Raw genomic sequence first — 21541 nt, forward strand, 5'->3', positions numbered from 1 at the left:
AGTCCAAGTAAATAAATATCAAATCTAATGTTATTATAAAGCCCAAATAGCTTTTTGATTTAAATTGAGGCCACACAGCCGCGTCACCTAACTAGTTTAATCTCTAATGTTATTTCCTCTATCGACAAGTCAATCCAATATCATTAAAATAACCAACACAACAAAGATGTAAACCACATTTCCGCGTCACATAACTCGTTTAATCTCTAATTTTATTATATTCTATTAAATAAAATAGAACCGAATTTTTGCCACGCTACCCAACTCAAATAACAAAACCCACTTGGTTTTTAACCCCAAGAACCCCACACACCTTACTCTTTGATCAAATTACTTATCGATATCAGCCTTTGTTCAAAGACCTGTTACAAGCCCTTTAAAGACACCAAAATGAGGTAAAAATGATAACTTGAATTACCTTTTGAAGCCCAAAAACCTCATTAGCAGACACAACCTACTCGCATAAGTGGAGCCCAAGTGATGGTGTAGTAAACTTGGTCAATGTGAGACACCAGAAAAACTCTCCTCAAACCCAAAATTGGTTGCACCTTCACTTCAAGGGCATGATCCACAATGACTGATTAATGGGGTCTAATAGTTATGTACCTCCGCTACATCAAAATCAGGAACTTCGTTCGACAGGAAATCCAGTAGCTATCGAAGTTCTAAAATCATACTAAAATACAAGATGTTATCGCATCATATTCGCTATAGCTGAATGAAGAAACATGGACCTAATCCCCTAAGGGATTAGATCCAATGATTCCACAGGGCATGGGTCAAATACTACTAACAAAGATACAAGTCCAATCTCCCAAGTCCAAAGAGGAAAACATGCAAAACAACCACCGTGAGCTCGTTACGGAAAGGACAAGAGGGGGGATCTTCCCGTAACCACCCTCTGGCCTGAGAATAAGTACAGTCGCGATGAAGATAAAGTACTTAAGTATTTTTAGTAGATAGTTGGGAGTGAATGTGTATACCTGATGGAGATTGTGTAGTATTTATAGCCGAACGATGTGGGAATATAATTGGCCCATTTGTCCCTTTCTAGAAGATGCTCTCGTAACCGCCTAGACACATGTCCTCATGTGATAGGTTGAGCTATACATCCCATGTGCATGGTTGTAACAAACTAGACACGTGTCCATATGTGATAGGATGAGATAAGTCTGGCCATGTGCATGGTTGTAACAAAATGGCCAGCTGTCCTTCTCGGAAGGGTCTCATGCTTTCCAAAAAAGGATCTTGGTAAATCTTCTAAAAGGGAGTTGGTTAATTACAGATGTCCCATGGCGTTGCCATCTGGCCATCCTTGCGGGTGAAAACAGTCTCCTTCGGATGAATTCTAAGGGCGTCTAGATCCTCTCGCACATAGTCTCTAGGATGTACTATTTTTCTTCCTTTGTCTTTGAGTTATGTGGGTGATTTATATGTCCCGCGGGTGACAAATGAGGGGGTCCCCTCTTACCCGTGGGTAATACTTAAGGGTATTTGGGCCTTTTTGGTATCCTACCTCTATAAGTCCCCCAGTCCATTGTTTCCTCCACATGAAGTATTTATGCGGGTGAAATTTTGTACTTCAGATATTTTTGGGGATTTTTGAGCTTGCAAGTTGGGATAAAGATATTTTTATTTTGTATATGTAAATGACAACGTGACAGTTGAAGCAACGTGGGCACCGGCTACCTACTATCCTAATTGTACGCCTTTATCGCTTTTTCGGTTTTCCCGTGTGACATGGCGTGCTCTCATTGGACCTTCCATTTCTCTCTCCACTTTCAATTTCCACCGCATTAATTGAAATGGGTATAAATAGGAGACCCCGATTCTTCTTTAATCTTTATCATCTCCATCTTTTTCTTTCTCTAATCAAAGCAGATCTGAGTTTTTCTAGCTGTTCAACATAGCTCGCTGTTTTCCATTGCCCACTGAAGTAATGGCTGGGGAGAAGAAAAGTAATCCTTCCATTGACAATATCGGTGTCAGTTGGAAGAGGAGAGACCATGAAGACATTGTTAATGTCTACGGTTTGGCACCGGAGTGGGGACCGGAATTCCTTGCTGTCGGGTCTGTCGCCAGCAAGCCTCCGAAGGGGAAGATGGCCCTCTATGCTGAGGACTTCTCCACCGGGAATCTCCGATTTCCTATGACGAAGTTTGTTGGGCTGTCTTGAAGAATTACGGGGTTCACTTGTCACAAGTGCATCCATTTAGACTGATGAGGATCCGGCACTTCGAATTTCGTTGTCGTGCCAACAACCTGGTACCATCTGTCGATAAATTTGTCATTTTCTACAAAATGGCGAGCCGCGATAGATATGAATGGCGCCCGAAGCCGCGGTAGATGGTACAGATGGTCAACCACAGGGAAGGGTGTCATTTGCATAGAACCGCCACGCAGTGCATATGAATGGCGCCCGGAATTTTTATGGATCAAGGAAGACGCCGTTCCCTTCCCGATGGTCCGCCGTTCTTTTGCCGACAAGCTCCTGGAAATACATGCTGCTGAACACGCGAACCTTCCATGGTCCCGCACACCTACCCCAATGCGTGCGATAACCGAGGGTGCATTGTTCTGTGCTGGTATTAGCCGCTTGTGTCCCTTACCAGATTTGGAACCCTTCTATCATAAGCCAGATGAGAGTACGTTTATCTTTATTCTTCAAGGATTTTTCTTTTGTTTCTTAAAAATGCTAACTATTTACTTGTTCAGGTGAGGGATGGATTCTGTGCACGTTGTTGGATCGTGCGTCGAGGGACTTATGGCACGTCGCCCTCGAGATCCGAAAGAGTTACCGTTTCTTGATCGCACCCGCGACAATTTCTTGTTTCCCGCTGCTTTACGCCCGGAACCTGTGGTATCCGAGCCTATGTTCGCGAATAATGAGGAGGTGCTTGCTAAAGGTGAGGGAGCTCTAAACCCTCGTCCTCTGTCAGCGTTTACTTCTAGTGGGGTGATTGTACTTTTCTCATCTAGTGATGAGTCATCACCCTACGAAGAAGAAGAGGAATCCTCAGTTGATACTACTGATGCTCAGAGTATCATGAATGCTATTGCAGGTCTAATCCGCAAGAGGAAACACCATCCATCCTCAAGTAAGGCTGCGGATGCGGGACAAAGCACTTCTGAAGCTTTGAAAAGTGAAGACACACATGATGTCGTTGATGCGGATGCCCCGAAGCCGGCTAGGAAGGGTAAATCACGTCTCTCCAAGCCTACTATTCCAAAGAAACCCAAGCAGGTGGAACCAGGCGAACACATCAACCTTGTTGCGTCTACAAAGGTTATTCCAGGTATTACCTTTTTCTTGAGTAATACCAGGGTGATTGTACTTCTTAATTATTTTTCTTGAGTAATATGTTTTTTGATGAAGTGAAGTGTTTGCAGATTCTACAGAGGAAAATCCCAAGGGTCCACCGGACCAAGGGAAGCCAACTCCACCTGCCTCTCCACCCGCATCACCGCCCAAATCAACGTCTGAGCCTCCACCCAATTCTCTACCTAAAACCGTTGACGATCCCATTGTTTTAAAAGATACTCCACCCGGCAAGGATGACCAAGGGGGTGTTTCTCAGAGTTTCAAGGAGTCCATCATTTCTTCGCCTCCCAACTCTCCTCCTCATTTTGCATATCTGGGGGGCAAACGTTGTTTCCACCGGTCCCCAGACATCTGCCTCACGCTTTCATGATGATAAAGGGCCTGCATGGTATTACGGTCAGACCAATCTCGTTAGTGCATCGTCCACACTGGTCTGTACGCCAAGGCTCGTTGTTCACCGATAACGGCATTTGCCATGAATATCTACAACAAGGGATCCCCCCTGCTGAGATTTTGTTTCATATAGTAAACCCTCAATATTGAAGTGCAACAGGTACTAGCATAATTAAAAGAAAATATCAGGCCCACTTAACACAAATTGACATTTTAACACAAATAGTAAACCCTCAATACATATATTTGGGCCGTATAATCTGCTAACTTTGGAATGTGATAAATAGAGTAGGCATATGTAAGTACATTCAAGATAAAAGTATAGTTAATGATTGATCAATGCCCTTAACTTGATAATTCCTAAGACACATTTCTCATTGTCGGTTGACACTTGGGATCTGTGAGAATGCATGCAAATGCTACGTTACAAACATGCATGATTTCCTTTTCGATTGACCTGTTGGTTGGATAAGGGAGTCGCTTGTCCAATATATTTTCCAGCATTATACCATGACCAGTTGAATGGTTTAGCAATGACAGGAGGTCTCCAGGATGCTTCCCACCAATTGTCTCAAGTGCCACCACCCCAAAGCTATACACGTCACATTTCTCTGTTACAATCATGTTATAGGCAAGCTCTACATGGAAAGTATATACACCAAAGGATTATTAGAATATTTCTAATTGCTAATAGGAATAAAAGAAGTGCAGGATTAGGTAGAAATACCGGGAGCAATGTATCCCAAAGTTCCTACAATTACTGTCTGGTTGGATGAGTCCGGGTCGAGCAATCTGGCTGCTCCAAAGTCAGCAACAAATCCTTCCATTTCCGAGTTCAAGAGAATGTTGTTGCTTGATATGTCTCTATGAACAATAGGAGGGCTGCAATCATGATGCATATATGCCAAAGCATGGGCTACATCTTTGATAATGTTCACCCTCTTCATCCAGTCCACTTCAACTGCTAATTCCATGTCACTTAAGGCACAAAATAGGCTTCCCTTTTCCATGTATTCATATACAAGGAAGTTACATTTGCTATGCAAACAAAAACCATACAGTCTGACAATGCTTCTGTGTCTTAAGCTGGTCAACATTTGGACTTCATTCTTGAAACTCTGGTTGAATGCCGATTGCTCAGCTTCAAAATGATGTAGTTTTTTCAAAGCAAATGTTTTACCATTAGGCAGCTTGGCTTCATAAACACTACCATAGCCACCGGTTCCAATGCAGTATTTGAGGTCAAAATCCTCTGTAGCAGTGATGAAGTCTTCATACGCAATCGTTCCATCATAATTCAGTATCGAGCACACGTCTCCGTGTTTATTTCTTTCTGGCTGGATATTCTTTCCAGTAGGCATGTAGATTTTGTAGCATGCAAAGTCCATTGATTATGGGAACAAAAGTGGTCAAATGGTGGACTTGTTTGTTTTTTCGCATATATTCTTTGGAGGTTGACTGTCCACTAGAAGCATTGCATGACAAGCTAGATTCTCTGTCTTGGGCTGAAGAAGGACCATGGGCAATTGCTGTTAGGTTATTGCTCAGAGACTGATTTAAGAACTTTAAATGTGTGAACTCCGAATTGTTTAGTTCTACTCCAAAAAAATTATTACCACTAAGGTCCAAGTACTCTAAGTCATTGCAAACAAGCAAGCTTGTGATAGCTCCAGTCATATGATTCATAGAGAGGTTTAGATACCTTATATTACAAACATTGCACTGAAACGATACATTTCCTGACAACTTGTTTGATGAAAGATCAAGATAAGAAATCTTTCCAAGTTCAGGATGAACAGAACCCACAAGACTATTATGATTAAGGTCAACATGTTGTAAGTACCATGAACTTGCTAAATCTGGAGGCATGTGGCCACTTATGGAATTCATGGCAAGGTTTAATATTTTCAATTGACTTAGATTACCAAAGTTTGAGGGAAGTGAACCGTCAAGACTGTTGACACCCAGATTCAACGTTCGTAGCTTTTGTAAATTAGTAATTTCCTTTGGGATGGATCCATTTAGTTGATTTGTGCTCAAGTTGAGGACGGTTAGATTGACTATAGAACCCAAAGAGTGAGGAATTGAACCAGTAAGTTTGTTCATACTAATGTCCAAGTAGTTCAAGTCAACGCAGTCGTTACTTAGATTGGTGATATCTCCAGTCATCATATTCATGGAGAGGTCTAGAAGTACTAGACGACATGGATATTGAAACGACACGTTTCCCGTCAACCGGTTTGATGAAAAATCAAGGTAAGAAATTTTTCCAAATTCAGGATGAACAGGGCCCACAAGACTATTATGATTAAGGTCGACTTGTTGTAATTTCCTCAAATTTGCGATATCTAGAGGTATGGGACCACTAATGGAATTCTTGCCAAGGTTCAGATACTCCAACTGACTTAGGTTACCAAAACTTGAGGGAATTGGACCTTCGAAATTGTTGTCACCCAGATTCAACCCCTTCAGGTTTTGCAAATTACCAATTTCGTTTGGGATGGATGCATTGAGATGGTTTGTGCTCAAGTATAGGCGTGTGAGATTGAGCATGGAACCATAAGATGGTGGAATTGAACCCCTAAGTTGGTTATTACGAAGATAAAGGTATTTTAAATGGGTGAGATTAGCAAGGGAAGCAGGTAGCTCGCCACTAAAATTGTTTATAGAAAGAATTAGGTGTTTCAAATTGATGAGACTGGCGAGGGCAACCGGTAACTCACCACTGAAATTGTTATGTGTAAGATAAAGGTATTCCAAACTGATGAGATTGGTGAGGGCAACAGGTAACTCACCACTGAAATTGTTAAAACAAAGATCAAGGTATTTTAAACTAGTGAGATTGGTGAGGGAAAGAGGTAACTCACCACTGAAATTGTTAGCAGAAAGATCAAGGTCTTCTAAATGGGTGAGATTGGTGAGGGAAACAGGTAAGTTACCTGAGAGTTGATTCCCACTAAGTGAAAGAAATGTGAGATTTGAGAGCAAACCAATCTGCTCTGGGATGCTTCCTTCAAGACCACAGTTATAAATAATAAGGGTAACAAGGTTTGGAAATGAAGACAAGTCAAGGCTTCCCAGATTACCTTTCAGGTTTTGCTTGTAAAACCTTATCTTGGTGACACTTCCTGCTTCATTGCATCTGATTTCATCCCAAGTGCAATGATCGATATCCTCTGAAGAAGCATTTACATATTGTGGCCACCAATTAGTTGCAACCAAAGCTTTTCCTTCTAATGATGAATTCTTGAAATGAGTGGCGGTGGTTTGTGATAACAAGAAAAAGAGGATCATAAGAAGAAGATGAGCAGTAGCATTAGTATGCCACATTATATAAATATTATTAATTGCTTATTTGTCAACAAACCGAACGAGTGTTGCTTTATGGATTCTCAAGTGAAAAATATATATGCATTCCCAAAGCCGTGTGTAAGTTTGGAAGTCAACGACAGAAAGGAACCTCTAGTCAACAATATGTCTTTTTTCCATAAATTTCTAACCCCTTTTAAGGGTTGAATACTTGAATCAATGCTGTGGCTGGACTGTCTCCACAGTGGTCCTAGTAAAAAATTGACCTATCATCTTACGTGATACAATTCACAAACACCAAAGTTCAGATAGTGTAATGAAGTATATGCCTGTTAAACTGTGATCACTTTGTAAACTCCTAATAATTTCCGTCACAAACAGATTTAAAATTTTCTCACTTTTACATGTTACATTACATGAAGATTTGATTAATAATTTGAAGATAATAAAAGATTCTAATAATGCTTCTTTTTTTTAATATATGATTTATTTACCTTTTTCTTAAATACAAATGAATATACTTTTCTTCAAATAAAATTTCTTAGCCAACATGCTTGAAAAACTAAAAATGTATCTATAAAGTACGTAGAAAACTGTTGTTGACATATATTGGTCAAGAGTCTACACAAAACAATCATTTTTGGGTGCCTTATTCAATACCCATCTTAAAGAAACAACCAAACACATAATATTACAGATTGAAGCATACAAAAGCCACTCTTGAGGTGTCTCATAATTGCTCTCTACATGAACACATAAGCACATACACCATTTATTTGGTAAAACACATATCAGACGCACATAACACAACGCAGATCTCACTTGGTCCACCAGTGAAGAAAGTCTTTATGCCTATTGATCTTTTTCTGCAGATGAAGTAGCCCGTATAAAAGAGCTTCAGCTGTTGGTGGGCAACCAGGGACATAAATGTCAACTGGTACAATCCTATCGCAACCCCTAACAACAGAGTACGAGTGGTGGTAGTACCCACCGCCATTTGCACAGCTACCCATTGAGATCACCCACCTTGGCTCAGGCATCTGATCATACACCTTGCAACAATGCTCATATTAATAATATATAATGAAAAAAAAATGAACTAGATGATAGAAAAACTTTTTGATATTTCAACATGAAATACTTGTGAATATAAGAGAGTTTTTTAGGTCATTTTTTCTACTACATGCTTTTAATAATGAAAATCATCCAAACACTCTTAACAATTCAGGATCACTAGAGGCAATAATGCAACTCCAACCTACAGAAGCACATCTAAGCTATATGCCTATATCTCATGCAGCGCATCTTATTACACTAATGGTCTGTTTTGATTATTCAATTATCAATAACACCTAATAATTATATAAACATATACAAAGAACCACCTAAATATCATATGTTGAAATGAAAGTTCACAGATTTACAGCTACATAATTCAAATGATGTAAATGCCTAATAATTATACAGAACCTCCAGTATTCATCATAAACATTTTCACCTTAACAAATTAAAATCATTCTCCCAGGCCTTCTTCTTAAAACACGTAGTAAAAATGTGTAAGATGTGAAACATGAGTGGAATCACTGGAAGCATGGAACCAAAAACAATCATCAAAACAGGATCAGAATCAACAACAGGACATGAACAAAACTGCAAACATAACCTCAACTTGAGTCTAAATTTGATCTCAAACATAACCAGAAATCAAAACTGCAAACAGGACCTCAACTTAAAAGCACTCAACTATGATTACTTTGAGTAAAGTCCTCACTCCTAAAGGCATTAAAAGACACCAAAACACAGAATTCAAGCACCACAAACAAAGCCTACCAGTCAAAAGTTTCTAACTTGCTACCAGTTTCCTTTAATCTCATATATTTGTAGCATCTTTAAAAAAAAAAAAAGCTTAATCTCTACAACGTACTAATTTCCATTCAAAACAAGTATAAACAATACAATACAGAAGCTTAATCTCTACAACCTACTAATTGCCATTCAAAACAATTACCAAACTACGACTTACAGTGCGAGCTAGTGCTGTAAACGAACCAGACCAAACTAGGCCTAGTTCATGTTAGTCCGCTAAGCTTTTATCAACGAACGGTTCATGAACAGCTAACTAAACAAAAGTTCTTGTTAGTGCTCGTTCTTTAAGAACATGAACTTTTTCACGAACGAACACAAATGAACACAAACAATGTTTTATTTAACTTGGGTAACCGAAAATGGTCGGTGTCAATGCTTTGGTCCGGCTACCAAGTTTGTGTTGGTCTCTTTTTAACATTCATATTGATATGTTAAATTTACATATAAATTAATCACATAATACTAATATACTTTTGTTCTGTAGCTAACAAAATTGCTTAAATCTATATGATAAGATTAGAGAAGTCGGTAAAAGTATTAAAAACCTTTAGTGAACAAACATAAATAGACGTAAACAAACACAATATTGAACGTTCACGAACACAATTGAACACATATGAGAGTGTTGCGTCCAAAAACTTGAAAGTTATATGCCCCCGTTTTGAGGCGATCTCGGGTTAACTCGATTCCGATTAACCCGAACATAATCATTCTATATTCAAAATTCTATAAAAATATATTAGAAATTAAGCAGATAAAAAGATTGATAATAAGACAAAATAGTTAGTGAATAAAATTGTAAATGAGAGGGAGACATATATAATAATAATAATAATACTACGTAATAATAATATACAGAGAGGGATATGGATGAGGTAAAAATATATAGAATGTGGAAGGTTTTAAAAAAGTGAGGGAAAAATTTATGAAAAAGATAATTTTTTGTTAATTACATGGATATATGAATAGGAAATAGGATGTGGATGCTCTTAAAACAACTTAAGAAATAGCCTTTGTTGGTCTCTTGTAGGTTGTTCATGAGCCGAGTCGAGAAGATTAAGTCACGTTGATTCAGTGAATACCCGTGATGAACTTCCAAAACTTCCAAATCACACCCAAAGGTCAAGGAAATGAAGTGAAAAATCTTTATTATCAAAATTCAAGTCTGTCCTTTCATATTACATAAACATCATATAAATAGAGTTTCTAACACGAAATGGGCCTAAAAAAGGCCATGGGCCAAACACAAACTCAAAAATAAAAATGTAAAAACTGACGAAAAACAATAAAAGGCCCATAACTTTATTTAGGAGGCGCTTTTGGGCTTCAGACATAGGAGAAACCGCTGTCGGCAGTTTGCCACAACGGGCTCTGTAACATCCTACTTTCGGTTATATTAATAAAATAAAGTTCGTTTATTTTATAGCGGGTCGTTATCGGTTTAGTTGAATAGAATACGAGATGGACTTGTGTTGGGTAAATGGATATGGGTTATGGACTTGGGTTATGGAGGAATGAAGGAAAGACCATGGGCTTAAGCCCATGATCAAAAAAATATATATACCCTTAATCCTCCATTTAATTCATTTACACATATCCCTTACACCTCTCAAACACACACACTTAAGCTCTCTCTCTCTCTAGCCTCTCTAGCCGAAATATAGAAGAAGAATCGGATCCCGACCCAAGGTATGATAGTATTTTGTTGTATGAGCTTAAATCCGTTAGTTATGGTCACTAAAGGACGAGCCGACACCGTTAAACCGTTTAAGTCACGACATCCGGGTGGAATCGGGTATAAACCGAACCTATGATGAGCTTAGGGGTCACCCTAGCTCAGATCTGGATCAAACGGGACGAAAAACGGTGAAAAACGAGTTAAAACTCGTTTTTCCGACGTGTTCGTGGTTTTCCGGCGGCTTTCCGGCAAAGGCGGCGCCGGAAAGGTGGCGCCGGAATAGTGGTACGAGGATAAGGAATCTCAGGGAATGTTCTGACATTCCCTGACCTAACCCTAGTTCGCTATGGGGGCTTAACGAATTGAAGGTGATTCGTTAGTTGATTCGCTTAAGGGAGCACAGCGAACTAGCTCTAGTTCATCTATGATTCGTCTCCGATTCGTTAAGGAAAAAGGGTAACGAATTACCCTTGATTCGTTATGATTAGTTCGTTAAAAGAAATAACGAATTAGAAGGTCCAATTCGCTATATGGACTGATTCGTTAAGAAGTCCAGTTTGTTAAGGGTTCAATTCGTTATAAGAACCAGTTCGCTAGGATAATCCAATTCGCTATGAACCAATAACGAATTAGAAGTTTAACAGAATGACAATAACAGTCCCTGGACTTAGAAAAGAATGATTTAATTACAATTAGGCCCTTGAACTTTTAAGTAGCAAATTAATTAACGATTCAAAATGTTAATGGAAAATGTGTCACGACAGTTAATGAAAATAAAATTTTTCCAAGCTGACCTGGCAGCTTAACCCCAGCCAGGGGCTCTGCCCCTTGGACCCCACTAGGGGCTACCGCCCCTAGAACCCCGCTGCCAGGGGCGCTGCCCCCGGACCCCCCGTTCGTTGAGGGTAATGATTAAACTAGAAAGACGATATGTGTAGTGATAGTTTACTGAAACGTATAATTATTATACAGTTAGTCGCGCACAGCTAAAGAAGGGGATAACCGTAAACGGTGAACGCAACCGCATTAAGGTGAGTTTCTAGCCCCACTTCCTTGTTATGTTTTCGGGGCTGTGTGCATACTCGATGTGATAGTTAATAAACTTATCTTAAGTGGTAAGTGTATGCCTTGTATGATTTATGTATGATGATTGTTTGACGGTGCGTGAACGATCTTCGGATATTGCATGTACCGTCAGGTGGTAGTTAAGATATGATTGATAAGTATGATGAAAGATAGGATGTATGTATGAATATATGATGTATGCATAATGTATGTATGTTATGATGATGGTACGTGAACGCTCTTCGGAGATTGCACGTATTGTCAAGGAAAGTATGTATGAACAGGTACGGTACAGTTACACAAAACAAAGGGCCAGACCCTAATAATATCTGTGATGTTAGGGACCAGACCCTTATAATATCTGTGATGTTAGGGACCAGACCCTAATAATATCTGTGATGTTAGGGACCAGACCCTTATAATATCTGTGATGTTAGGGACCAGACCCTTATAATATCTGTGAGGTTATAGGGCGAAAGGCTCTTTAAAACGTATGATCATGTATGTAAAGGAAGTATGAAGGTAAGAATGAAAGTATATGCACTTACGTGTGTATGTAAGAAAGTTAAGAGGTTAAGTATGAAATGTAAGAAGGTATTGTATGATTATGTGATTAACTAGAACTCACTCAGCGTAGCTGACTTTTAGTATGCACGCAGGTGAGTAGGATGAGGCAGCTCGCGTGAGGAGACACGTGGCACTGAATAAGGGGCTGGCATCGGAAGACGCAAGACGTTTAAGTTTAATGTTTTGTTTATTTTGAAAGGCAAGATGTTGTTTTAAGACAAGAGGTGTTTTGTTATGAAATGTTTTATGAAAGCTTTTATATTCCGTGAATGTTTTAATTAACTCTGATATTTAGAAATGCGTTTATGAGTAAATCCAACACGAAAGTAGGGCTACCGGTAACGGGGCCTTACAAGTTGGTATGAGAGCAAAGTTCGAGAGATTTAAGCATCCTACATGCTTAGACTCGAACAGAGAATGGGATTTAAGCAAGAAAAGAAAGAAGATGCCAGTTCAAGAATGCCATGTGTCACTCAAGCAAGCTCAGTAACGGTAAAGTGTATGACTAAATATGTATGTTAATGTTAGCTTGATTGCTAAAGAAAGGATATGTGAATGTTAGGGATAGAATTACTTGATTGATTAACTGTTTAGGATAGAACCAGCACAAATGGACTCATAAGGGAAGTGTATAGGACACGGAAAGTAACGTGATCAGCTAATCACAGCTGGCCACTGTTATTACCTGTTAGCCTTACTGTCCTTGTACTAAATAGTTCCTTGAGTGATGATGTTTGTGTTTTCCCTTTTTGAATACGATGGCTGGAGCTGGAGACATTGCTGGAGCTGGAGGTCGCACTGGACGACGCGGCAGGCCTAGTCGTGTCCAGCAACCTTCGGTTGAGACAGCTTCTAACACCGGAGATGAGGGCAGTGGAGCTGGAGGAGGTCCGGCCACCAACGAAGGGGTTCAACTGGATCCCGCAATTCAAGCAGCTATTGTTCAAGCTGTAGCCACTGCTGTGAAGAATATAACTCCTGGAGGGTCTGCTGGAAGCCGTGAAAGAACTGCTGAAGAGGTAGGTGGTGATGGTAGGAAGGATGATGAGAGGGAAAAGGGTGATTCAAGTGAGGTAAGGTCTGTGAAAGTCGATGACAGGAAGAGAGGCCGAGGTGGGTGCAACTATAAGTCCTTCAAGGGATGCGACCCACCGAAGCTGGCTAGTTTAGGAGGCGCAATCGCTACTCTTCAGTGGATAACCGCCATGGATAAAATTATCCGAATCAGCGAGTGTCGTCCTGACCAAGCTGTCGGTTATGCCACCCAATCATTTGAAGATGAGGCTATGTATTGGTGGGAGAGTGTGGAGCAGAGGAAGACCCGTGAAGAGATCAAAGAGATGAAGTGGGAGGATCTAAAGGAGTTAGTGATAAGGAAGTTCTGTGCTGACACCGAGGTTGAGAGGGCGGAGATGAAGTTCCTGAACTTGAAAGCTGGGACGATGACACATCGTGAGTACACCACTGAGTTCAACCGAATGTCTAGGTTGGTGCCCAATATGGTCAACACTGAGGCTAAGAGAATCAAGTGTTATGTGAGGGGATTACCACAGAGAGTCCGCATGCTAGTCAGTACGAGTAAACCAGTTACCTTTGACTCTGTTGTCGAACTCGCAGAGGTGGTTTATGCTGACCTGGCTGCGGATGACACAGTGGTGGAAGAGGAAAAGAAAGATAAGAAGTGGGTTGCTCCTGTTAAGCGACCCGGTACTCAGTTATGAAACTCCAAAGATAAGAAGCAGAAAGTGTGGGAGAAGAGATCGTGTAAGACCTGCGGAAAGATGCATGGTGGTGAGTGCAAGTGGGGTAGAAGTTCTGATGTTTGTCCCAAATGTGGAAAGGCTCATGGTGGAGAATGCAGAATGGGGTCGAATGCCTGTTATAAGTGCGGGAAGGTAGGGCATTATGCCAATGAGTGCGGTGCGAAGCCAGCATGTTACAAATGTGGCAAGACAGGCCATATGGCAAGAGTGTGCACTGGAGGTGAGGTTGGAGGTAGTGGGAAGAAGGATTCTGATCAAGCAATGCCGAGGACTAGAGCCTATATGCTGACCCAGGAACAAGCTAGACAGATTCCTGATGTTGTGACCGGTACGTTCTTAGTAAACGGCATTTCTGCTTCCGTATTATTTGATTCTGGTGCGAATAGAAGTTTTGTAGCTACGACATTTAGTAAACTAGCAAAAATGAAAGGCTGCCGAGTGTCTGAAACTTTTATAGTAGAAACCGCCAGTGACACTTCGGTTAAAATAACTAAAATGGTTAAGGATTGTAAGATAGAGTTAGAGGGACATGAGTTCCCTGTTACTTTGTATGTTATGACCTTAGGAGGGTTCGATGTAGTCTTGGGAATGGATTGGTTGTCTGAGTTTGAAGCTCAGATAGTATGTAAGAGTAGAATAATAAAGCTAAGGTCTTTAGATGGTAGTGCGGTGACGGTTTACGGTGATAAAGAAAGTTCAGGGTTTAACGTCATTTCGATGATAAAAGCCGAAGGGTTATTACGACGAGGATGTGGTGCCTACCTGGCGTATGTTGTCAACGCTACGGCCGAGACAAAGAAATGAAAGATGTTCCTATCGTGTGTGACTACCCAGAAGTATTCCCTGAGGATCTTCCGGGGTTACCACCGGAGCGAGAGATAGAATTCCAGATAGATTTAATACCAGGAGCCCAGCCCATCGCAAAAGCACCTTACCGTCTAGCTCCGTCCGAGATGAAAGAATTGATGTCCCAACTGCAAGAACTCCTCGACAAAGGTTTCATAAGACCAAGTGTTTCCCCGTGGGGCGCACCAGTGTTGTTCGTGAAGAAGAAGGATGGAAGTATGAGAAAGTGCATAGACTATCGTGAGTTGAATAAGCTTACGGTAAAGAATAGATATCCTTTGCCAAGGATTGATGATCTGTTTGACCAACTGCAAGGTTCAAGTTGGTTCTCACGAATAGATCTCAGATCAGGCTATCATCAGCTGAAGGTGAAGGAGGCAGACATCCCTAAGACAGCGTTCCGAACACGGTATGGACACTACGAGTTCCTCGTAATGTCATTCGGTCTAACAAATGCTCCTGCAGCATTTATGGACCTGATGAATAGGGCGTGTCGGCCGATGTTGGATAAGTCGGTTATCGTCTTCATTGATGATATATTGATTTATTCAAAGAGCCAGCCTGACCATGTTGAGCATCTGAGAGAGGTATTGGAGACTCTGAAGAAAGAGAAGTTGTATGCTAAGTTTTCGAAGTGCGCGTTCTGGTTAAGAGAAGTGCAATTTTTAGGTCATGTGATTAATCTGGAAGGGATTACCGTGGACCCAACTAAGATTGAAGCGATAACGAATTGGAAGACTCCGTAGAATCCGACTGATATACGAAGCTTCCTAGGGTTAGCTGGCTACTATAGGAGATTCATCGAAGGTTTCTCCAAGATAGCCGCACCATTGACCGGTATGACCCGAAAGTCGGTAGTATTCAGTTGGGGTAGGTTTCAGGAAGAAGCTTTTGAGGAGTTGAAGAAAAGACTCACACAAGCTCCAATCCGTACTCTACCCGATGGTGATGAGGATTTGGTTGTTTGTACAGATGCCTCGCATCAAGGGTTAGGTTGCTTGTTGATGCAACGAGGAAAGGTGATAGCTTACGCGTCTAGACAGTTGAAAGTCCATGAGAGTACTTATCCGACGCATGATTTAGAGTTAGCAGCTGTAGTGCATGCTCTTAAGATATGGAGGCATTATCTGTACAGTACTAAGTGTACCATCTACACAGATCATAAGAGTTTAAAGTACTTCTTCGAGCAAAAAGAATTGAACATGAGACAGAGAAGATGGTTGGAGTTGATAAAGGATTACGACTGCGATATTAAGTACTACCCTGGCTAAGCTAACGTGGTCGCCGATGCACTAAGCCGTAAGAATGAGGAAGTCCTTGCAACTGTGAAGTCATACAAATTGATTATGAATTCAAACCTTTTCGAAGAAATCATCAAGGTGCAGCCAGAGGTGCTAGTAGACGAGAAGTTGGTAAAGAAAGAAAGAGTGTACGGCTAACAAGACGAGCTAATGGAAAACACTCATGGTGCTAAGACTAGGTTTGACCGCATGTGGATTCCACGCCATGGAGATCTTAGAGGTCGAATCTTAGATAAAGCTCATAAGTCAAGATATTCTATTCATCCAGGAGCTACGAAGATGTACCAAGATTTGAAAAGAGACTACTGGTGGCCAGGAATGAAGAATGATGTAGTGGATTATGTTAGTAAGTGCTTAACTTGCTTACAAGTCAAAGCCGAACATCAAAAGCCTTATGGGAAGATGCAACCGCTAGAGATACCTGAGTGGAAATGGGAACACATCACAATGGATTTCATAACTAAGCTACCTCGTACAGCTAAGCATCATGATACTATCTTGGTGACTGTGGACCGTTTGACCAAGAGTGCTCACTTTCTGCCCATACGAGAGGGCATCTCGTCAGAAACGTTAGCAAGCTTGTTCATTAAAGAAGTTGTAACCAAGCATGGAGTACCGTTATCGCTGGCGTCTGATAGAGATACACGGTTTACTTCGAGGTTCTGGAAGAAGTTCCATGAAGCTATGGGAACAAGATTGAACATCAGTACGGCGTATCCTCCTCAAACCGATGGACAGTCGGAAAGGACGATCCAAACCCTTGAGGATATGCTACGTGCTTGTGTTTTAGACTTTGGAGGAAGTTGGGATGATCATCTGCATCTAGCAGAGTTCTCCTATAACAACAGCTACCATTCAAGTATTGGTATGCCACCATTTGAGATGCTTTACGGTAGACGATGTAGGACCCCGGTGTGTTGGGGAGAGATTGGTCAGAAGGAGATGGGAAGCCTAGAAGTTGTGCAAGAAACCTCTTCGAAGTTCGATCAAATCAAGGCAAGAATGAAAGCTGCTCAAGACAGACAGAAGTCGTATGCTGATAAGCGGCGACGACTGATTGAGTTTAACGTTGGTGACAATGTGATGCTCAAGGTCTCGCCTTGGAAAGGAATCATTCGTTTCAGGAAGAGGGGAAAGTTGAGTCCAAGGTACATTGGACCGTTTAAGATTATAGATCGTGTAGGTGAAGTGGCTTATAAGCTGGATTTGCCAGAAGAGTTAGAAGGAATTCATTCAACCTTCCATGTTTCTCATCTGAGAAAATGTCTAGCTGATGACACGTCCCACGTGCCATTAATGGACATTGAGGTTGATGAACAGTTGAACTACATTGAGCAACCGATCGAGATAGTTGACCGCAAGGAGAAGCAGCTTCGTCACAAGGTTATACCTTTAGTGAAGGTGATATGGAAGCATCGCAAGGGATCGGACGCTACATGGGAAGCTGAGGATGAGATGCGCAAGTTTTATCCGAATCTGTTTATGTAATAGTAGGTTTCGGGGACGAAACCTCTTTAAGGAGGGAAGACTTGTAACATCCTACTTTCGGTTATATTAATAAAATAAAGTTCGTTTATTTTATAGCGAGTCGTTATCGGTTTAGTTGAATAGAATACGAGATGGACTTGTGTTGGGTAAATGGATATGGGTTATGGACTAGGGTTATGGAGGAATGAAGGAAAGACCATGGGCTTAAGCCCATGATCAAAAAAATATATATACCTTTAATCCTCCATTTAATTCATTTACACATATCCCTTACACCTCTCAAACACACACACTTAAGCTCTCTCTCTCTAGCCTCTCTAGCCGAAATATAGAAGAAGAATCGGATCCCGACCCAAGGTATGATAGTATTTTGTTGTATGAGCTAAAATCCGTTAGTTATGGTCACTAAACGACGAGCCGACACCGTTAAACCGTTTAAGTCACGAGATCCGGGTGGAATCGGGTATAAACCGAACCTATGATGAGCTTAGGGGTCACCCTAGCTCAGATCTGGATCGAAAGGGACGAAAAACGGTGAAAAACGAGTTAAAACTCGTTTTCCGACGTGTTCGCGGTTTTCCGGCGGCTTTCCGGCAAAGGCGGCGCCGGAATAGTGGTACGAGGATAAGGAATGTCAGGGAATGTTCTGACATTCCCTGACCTAACCCTAGTTCGCTATGGGGGATTAACGAATTGAAGGTGATTCGTTAGTTGATTCGCTTAAGGGAGCACAGCGAACTAGCTCTAGTTTACTGAAACGTATAATTATTATACAGTTAGTCGCGCACAGCTAAAGAATGGGATAACCGTAAACGGTGAACGCAACCGCATTAAGGTGAGTTTCTAGCCCCACTTCCTTGTTATGTTTTCGGGGCTGTGTGCATACTCGATGTGATAGTTAATACACTTATCTTAAGTGGTAAGTGTATGCCTTGTATGATTTATGTATGATGATTGTTTGACGGTGCGTGAACGATCTTCGGATATTGCATGTACCGTCAGGTGGTAGTTAAGATATGATTGATAAGTATGATGAAAGATAGGATGTATGTATGAATATATGATGTATGCATAATGTATGTATGTTATGATGATGGTACGTGAACGCTCTTCGGAGATTGCACGTATTGTCAAGGAAAGTGTGTATGAACAGGTACGGTACAGTTACACAAAGCAAAGGGACCAGATCCTAATAATATCTGTGATGTTAGGGACCAGACCCTAATAATATCTGTGATGTTAGGGACCAGACCCTTATAATATCTGTGATGTTAGGGACCAGACCCTTATAATATCTGTGAGGTTATAGGGCGAAAGGCTCTTTAAAACGTATGATCATGTATGTAAAGGAAGTATGAAGGTAAGAATGAAAGTATATGCACTTACGTGTGTACGTAAGAAAGTTAAGAGGTTAAGTATGAAATGTAAGAAGGTATTGTATGATTATGTGATTAACTAGAACTCACTCAGCGTAGCTGGCTTTTAGTATGTACGCAGGTGAGTAGGATGAGGCAGCTCGCGTGAGGAGACACGTGGCACTGAATAAAGGGCTGGCATCGGAAGACGCAAGACGTTTAAGTTTAATGTTTTGTTTATTTTGAAAGGCAAGATGTTGTTTTAAGACAAGAGGTGTTTTGTTATGAAATGTTTTATGAAAGCTTTTATATTCCGCGAATGTTTTAATTAACTCTGATATTTAGAACTGCGTTTATGAGTAAATCCAACACGAAAGTAGGGCTACCGGTAACGGGGCCTTACAAAAAACACACACTTAAAATATAACACACCACGATTTTTTGTAACTTTTCAATTTTAGTCACTAATCTCTAGATCTAAGGGCTTACATTCCTTCATATCCTTTTAAGATACATTGGTCTTTTTAGTATAACCTTTTATATGTATATATATATATATAAGTTTTAGTTATACTATTTAACTTAAAATTCCAATTAATGTGATTATATAATTTTGAATCTTTAATTTCATTTTTTGAACATAATCATTCAGAAAAATACTTTTAAACATTAAAACCATGATTAATTATACCTAATAAAGTTAAAGTCCCATGGTTCATGTTTTTTGCTGAAAAATTATAAATCCGAGTTGATTTTTTAGAAACCGTCAATTGTGTTTTTTTTTATTTTGTAAACACTTATAATTAATTTCAACAAAAGAAATAAAATTGTTTACAAAAACAATTTTTCCTGTAAGTTACTTTCATATGACACGTACAAAATAATTCTATATACTTATAATTTTTTGGTTTAATTGTTGTTGGGAATCCGTTTGAATTTGTTTTTAATGCTTCTTTGAAATCATTGCAGTATTGAACTCATAGCAATATTTAATCCGTTTATATGTTTTTCACATAAATGTAAATTTGAGATTCTAGACTTCTTATTGTTTGCATGGGCGAGTCTATACAACAAATGGGTGGTTTCGCGGAACCACCCGAGTTTCGAAATAATAGTGTATGATATATAGAAAATATTATAGGGAACCACCTTATAAATTATGAACGAACCACCTTATTAACAATATCATTGTTGCTCTAGTTGGTAAGTTGTTGGTTTTCTAAACTAAAGGTTATAAAATATTATAGGGAACCAACAATTTTTTTCAACTTTTTATTTGGGGTTTTAAATTCAAGCTTATATCAATTAGGGTTTTATAAAACATAAAGTAGCACAACGCCTGCCTCTTTCACTATCCTCTCTTCATACTCACGCACTCACTCACGACACACCATTACCCGACCACCGTTGTCGCTTTTCTTTTCCGGTCGAACACACACCACCGTGGCACCGTTGGTCCGTTGCTCCTTCCTCCTGCCTTGCTTCTCTTCTTTTAGTTTTCCTACTGTGAATGTAAGTTTAGATTCGTTTGTTTAATGTTTAGTTGATGCTGTTAATTGTTAAGTTATTTGTTAAATTTTAGTTCTAATTTTTAGTTTTATTTAGTTTTAGTTTGTTAGTTTTAATTTGTTAGTTAGTTTTTAATTTGTTAGTTTGTAATTGTTGATAAAGGAACTGATATACATAAAAAACAATATAGAATTCGATTACATGCTTCGGCTAGAAGCATTTTTGAATGGTTCATTAGCTTTTCGTGGTCATTATAAAAACTATTGTATTTGTATTATGCGTTTTTAATTTCTAATGACGGTGACATTTTTTTATTATTTATCGTATTTTTATTATGTAATGAACTTGGCCAGAACCATCGAACCGACGCTGAATTTTTTATATCCGACTCTATAAAATTAAAGCATTTAAAAGTAGTGCACCACCTGAAAAAATTTATGCATCCGCCACTAATTGTTTGTACTATATATTTTATTTTATTTTACCTTTAATTTTGTGTGTTTATTTCAAATAATGAATTTTATTCATTTTTTTATTTGACAAATCTTATGTAAATACATGGGTTCAAAAGAGTGTATAAATATTAATCGATCTGTAAGAAGGGTCCTTGACCGTTGATCTCACTTCGATTCGTACATTCATCAATGAAGGAACTGAAAGCGGCCGCGTAGTATACCAATGTTGATAAACCACGTGTTCAAGCAATTCAACGTGATATCTATACAATTAAATAAATAAAGCTTTCCTCTAGCCACGTGTACCCACCCTCACTCATCCATTCCCGCCTCTGTCCACAATCCATTAAGAAACCATTAACCCGGCCCGATTCTAATTGTTACCACCAGATCTTTCAAACAACCCCTAATTCATCCTTCATGTCCTCCTCACTGGTGTAATCAGGCTGTAGAATGCCTTCATCTCCGTTCGTCTCCTCTCCTGTGTTGCAGCCGCACCCACACCCGCCACCGCCATCGCCAACCCCATTTTCTCACCGGATTCCACTTCTCCGGTGTTGCAGCACCCGCCACCGCCACCGCCTTATGCTATAGTTTTTGCTTTCTGATTTGATTCGTTGTTCT

The 21541-nt window shown here is 40.0% G+C and overlaps 1 pseudogene across 1 annotated transcript; it reads right to left on the reverse strand.

The window, feature by feature from the left end:
* Window positions 1–3924: 3924 nt before the first annotated feature.
* Window positions 3925–7092, reverse strand: LOC143561015 (uncharacterized; annotated as a pseudogene). Its single transcript, XR_013140221.1, has 2 exons — window positions 4443–7092; window positions 3925–4353 (listed from the first exon to the last, which is right to left on the reverse strand). The product of XR_013140221.1 is annotated as an uncharacterized LOC143561015 (transcript).
* Between the last annotated feature and the right edge of the window lie 14449 nt (window positions 7093–21541).

The sequence above is a fragment of the Bidens hawaiensis genome, unplaced genomic scaffold (genome assembly GCF_021521415.1).
Source record: "Bidens hawaiensis isolate Kalapana, Puna unplaced genomic scaffold, B.hawaiensis_p1.1 tig00020524_1, whole genome shotgun sequence".
NCBI classification, from domain to species: domain Eukaryota; kingdom Viridiplantae; phylum Streptophyta; class Magnoliopsida; order Asterales; family Asteraceae; genus Bidens; species Bidens hawaiensis.